The sequence below is a fragment of the Euphorbia lathyris genome, chromosome 10, assembly GCF_963576675.1.
Source record: "Euphorbia lathyris chromosome 10, ddEupLath1.1, whole genome shotgun sequence".
NCBI classification, from domain to species: Eukaryota; Viridiplantae; Streptophyta; class Magnoliopsida; order Malpighiales; family Euphorbiaceae; genus Euphorbia; species Euphorbia lathyris.
The window spans coordinates 3,054,113-3,059,677 of NC_088919.1; positions in this window are offsets into that span (position 1 = coordinate 3,054,113).

Sequence of the window (5,565 nt, forward strand, 5' to 3'; positions counted from 1 at the left end):
TTACACACATCAATCAGCGGTTTATCACCAATCCAGGTGTCATACCAGAAGCTAATAGATCTACCATTACCCACCTCCAGGCCAATCCTCGTACAGAATTCAGCAAACACGGCACTGAGCCCTTTCCTTCGGGCCACCAAAGATTCTATCTTTCCGATACTTCCCGCACAAGAGACGGACCCAAAGGGAGGAGGGGCATTGCCACATTCTCCAAAGAAGTTTCATTAACAGGACTTTATTATTGTCCTTTGCCTGCCTAATACCAAGACCCCCCCTGTTTTTAGGCTGGCAAGCTTCCTTCCACGGGACCAGGTGAACCTTTCTCCCATCTCCAGACTCACCCCACAGGAAACGCCGATTTATCTTATCCAGGTCACTAAGGACAGGCTCAGGAAGCTTACAGGCCTGCATGATGTGGTTCGGAGCAGCGCAGTTAACTGACTGGATCAAGGTAAGGCGACCTGCAAGGGAAAGAGAATTAGCTTTCCAGCTAGCACACAAACCATTAGTTTTGTCCAAAATATCCTTGAAAGAGGCTTTGGAAACCCTGTCACTGTGAAGAGGAACCCCAAGATACTTCCCCAAAGAGTTCGTCAGAGGTATGCCAGAGAGCTCACTCAGTCTTCTGCACAAGCTATTGTCCATATTTTTGGAACAAAGCATACGGGACTTTTGGATGTTAACCTTCTGGCCAGAAGCCTCGCAAAAACAATCAAGGATATCCATAACTGTTTTAATTTGCTCCTTATTACCCTCAACGAAAAGCATGACGTCATCAGCAAAGAGTAAATGGGTAATAGGGGGGCAATGTCTGTTGATAGAAACAGGGTGGAGAGTCCCTTTGCACACCGTCTCTTGGATCAGGTGAGACAGTCTTTCCATGGCAATAACAAAGAGGAAGGGACTCATAGGATCTCCTTGACGAATTCCTCTGGAGGGAGAAAACTCATCCGACATGTCCCCATTGATCATGACCTGGAAAACAGGAGAGGAGATACACTTCTCAATCAAAATCCTCCAGTTCTCCGGGATGCCAGCTTTGGCTAAACTATCCAGAAAAAAGCTCCAGTTCAATCTATCATAGGCTTTCTCCAGATCCAGTTTGAGGGCCAGAATCCCTTTCTTACCTTTCTTAATCTTCATAGAATGGACAACCTCCTGGGCAATAACAACGTTATCCATCAATTGTCTACCAGGAACAAAGCTCCCTTGGTTCTGGCTAATTATATCCGGAAGGATCTTCCGGATTCTATTAGCCACAATCTTAGTAATAGCTTTATACAAAACATTACAAAGACTGATGGGTCTCATCTGGAGGAAGGAGGAAGGCTTAACAACCTTAGGAATCAAGACAATGAGGGTTTTATTAACCGACCTGATATCGTTAGAGCCACCAAAAACACCTAACACAAAACTGTATATGCCCTCCTTAACAGTATCCCACTGTATATTTATTATGTTATTAATATAGTTACAAATAGTCAACAAAAAAATATATGAAACTACTTCAGTTTATCGACAAACTTCCTGGAAGGTCTGATATGACAGTTAAATGATAGTCAAACCAGTTTTTCTAAATTTTTGGTAACATAGGCTAAAATTGATCTTGGAAACGTTTGGGTTCAATTTGCAACTAAATTTGTACTTCTTCAAAAATATTATGGTCAAATTTGATCATTATCCCCTTAAACTTTTTGGTTTGCAGGTCATTTATGTTGTTGTTTAAAGATAATAATTTCAGAAATTGTGATTTGAAAAATAAAAAATAACAGTGAGATGAAAAATACGATTCTAAACAAATTTAAACCTTAGACATTCCATTTGAGATCATCATTGCCCATTTTGACTTGTTTAACGGTAAAAATCGCCATAATGTTAGTAAAATAAAAATTTTAGGGGTTATAATATTCGATTTCAAAAGTTAGGGGTTATAATAAAAAGTCTTAATATTTCAAGAGTCTTCTGAACTTGTCTCAAAAGATTGATTGACATCTTAAACTTAAAAAGTGTTTCGTTAACTTCATCAACTTACTTAAAATGACCTACTGGCCACCTGAAAAAGAAATTAAATGGCCTAATGATCTCCTGAACTTGCTTACAGTGATCCATTAGCACGCTAAACTTGTTTAAAGTGATATATATATTTCAATTTCTTTAAATCTGTAAAACAAAAATCAAAACTTAAAAAATTAAGGCATGATTCGCCCGATTCTAAATTTTTAAAACAAACTAACTTTTTGTTTTTACACTTTTATAATGTTTTTATAGATTTAGGAACTTGATCCTTACATTTTAAGCAAGTTCAGAGAGCTAACGAGACGATATGTAGATTTAGGGGTCACTCAAACATTTTGGAAAAATTTAGGAAACAATTGATGTTTTAAGCCTAATAAAAAAATAAAAGCAAAATCGAAGGATCATGGTGTAATTAACCCTTTGTAGTGGCTAAAATGTTAGTAGTTGAAATTTAAGCTAGAACAACTATTAATTAATTAATTAAGCAACTTCCACCAATTATACAACAATCTTAATTTTGGGTATTACAGCCATAACAATTAAACTTTACCTCTTTCTCTTACTTCTATTATGGCCATTTCCATGCATATTCCGGATGCGTTGGTGCAATGGACTAGCCAGCATCGGAAGATCCCACCAGTTGCCATTTTCATAAAAATCTGAGATTCTATCAGTGAGCTTCAAACGGTCTGACATAGAAATCCCAAACTGTTCAGCCAAGGGCAGAAAAATCCATTCCGAATTTTAGAATGACAACTCAGAAGATGATCCAAATGACCAAAAACAATTCTCCCGTAACTTGAGATAGGCGGCCTTGATAGACCACCAAACAGACGATCGCTACAACCGAAACTTTGGCAAACCAGCCCTGTTTAGAAAGCGCGTCCTCAACAAATTAAAGCATAAAGAATTAGAGGAAAGAAAGCCCCACGCCAATTTACCACTCATAGCCAAGTTAAGGGTCGAGAGGTGTTTAACACCCAACCCTCCTTCCTTTAAGGACTTTAAGCAAACCTTCTAGGGAACAGTAACAAGCTTTTTGGACAAAACTGAACCCGTCTAAATGAAATTCCCCATGTGTTTATTGAGCCTATTTAGCAAACTCACAGGCTATTTGTAAACCATAAAGGTGTGGATCAGAGAGCTAGTGATAACTGAATTAACAAGTGTCAGCCTACCAGCCATAGAGAGAGACGTCCCCGCCCATATTATAACTATTAAACTTTAAGTAACTCTTCAAAATGATCATTGATATCCTCAAAATGAAAATTTCAAGAATTAAAGTTGTTTAGAATCACATTTACTTTGGAACCACTTTTTATTAAAAATCATAATTTTTTGTGCTTTCTCTCGAAACAGCCACTTTCTCGATTTTAACCAAACAATACTTAAATGACTTCAAAACAAAAAAAAAATGGAAGAACTAAAGTTGCTTAGAAAATAATTAATTCCTAAAATTTTCTAGTTTGAGGTCATCAACGCTCATTTTGCGGCATTAATTTAAGTTAATTGGTTATCATACTAGATTGTGTAAAAGAGAGTAACTTTTACGTCACGCTTTAAAGTTTACTGACATTGATGTTAGTTGAGATAAAGTTGAATGGATCTAATTTACCCTCTTAACTTGTTATCGTATACTAATATTTATTTAATCGTATTTATAAGTGTTTTGCCTTTTCGATTTTATAAGTTTGTAACAGCCCAGTTAGGCTTAATACATCTGCGGCAAAAAAGATTGGCCGGCCTCATAAACTTTTAAAGTGTTTTGTTAACCTCCTTAATTAATTTCACGGTTTCGTATGACGGTTCATGTTAGCCGATCTCAAATCATTTCAGGATTAAGACTTTGTTGTTATTGTATTCCAATGAAATACATGCGCCAATTAATAAGTCAAGCAACGTTAATCTATCAACTAAACTTATGCTCGAACATGGTCTGATTCAGTCCAAAAATTGAATGGGACCAAAATAAGAACCGAACCAAATTTTATTTGGTTTGCTTCAAACTGAACCGAACTAATTCCAGTTCAGTTTGGTTCAAGTGTCAACCGAAATGAAATTTACAAATAAAGAAGTCAAATATTATTTTACTTCGTCTCAATATCATTACCTTGATCTCTCTTCTCTCTATCTCTCTTCCAAGAAATTCTTTACAAAATTGAAATCAGAATGCAAGAATCCCCAACTCTTCAATTAACTCTGTCTCTTTTAATTCGAGGAAACAAATGGTTGTGCCTTTCTCTCTTCTTCGCTCTTCGTTCAGTCTATCACGATCTCTCTCTCATCTCTCTCTCTCTCTCCCTTTATTTTAGGGAATATTTAAGTCTCTCTCTTAAATTTAGGGATTTTTTAAATTATTGTGTTTTAACAAAAAAAAAATTAGAAAAGTATTTTTAGCTATTATTTGAGTAATATTCTTTTTATGAACTATTGGATTATAACAAATCCAAATCCAATGGTTAATGAGTAAATAAAGTTTGCTCCTTAAGGAGCATGTGATTAGAACTATATGATACAACGAATATATATATGAACATTATATTTTATTTATTTGTATTGTTTCATGATGTTTTTATCGAAATGTTGATGTTTGTACATTTTTAAAGATACATACGTGACAAATATACATGTTTTTCTACATTAAATCATTTTATAATACTTATTTAGATAGTATATCACATATTATGAAATTGAATTTATATAACAATTTATTTTATTGAAATATAAAAATACAAATCCGATTATTAATCTCTGACTAATCTTCAATTAATCTTCGAGAGTCATACTAGCAAGTAACGTTTTTTACGACCCGGAAAAAAACAAGATTCAAGAATATAAAATTTATGTAGTGTTGGGATCCATGTAAGACTTATTATTTAATACTATCTTTTTATTAGCTTTTATAATTGCCAATAAGTATGTCTTCCTTAGAGTTGGCTAATCAAATTGCAAGATTTGTGGAATGTCTAATTGTGAATTTGTTTTTAATATTATTTATACTCTTCGTCTTCCCCACTCTATAAAGTGATTTATATAGTGGGAGACTACAAGTCAACTTGTTTCTTTAAAAACAACAACAACAAAGCCTTAGTCCCGAAATGATTCGGATCGGCTAACATGAACCATCATATAAAACCGTGAAATCAAGTCGTGTCAGAGACACAAATTCGCTCCCTCCACTCCGTTCTATCCACTACCATATTTTCCTCAATTCCCAGTAAACTCATATCACTCTCGATCACCCTCCTCCAAGTTTGCTTAGGTCTTTCCCTACCCCTCACCACTATATCCCTTTGCCACTTTTCGGTTCTCCTAACCGGCGCATCAAGCGCTCTACGTCTCACATGGTCAAACCACCTTAATCGGTTTTCTCTCATTTTATTCTCAATAGATGTGACCTCTACTTTTGTCATAATTATTTCATTACTCACCCGATCCTTTCTCGTATGACCACACATCCATCTCAACATACGCATCTCCGCCACCGACATCTTATGGATGTGGCAGTGTTTCACTGCCCAACACTCCGTACCATATAACAATGCTGGT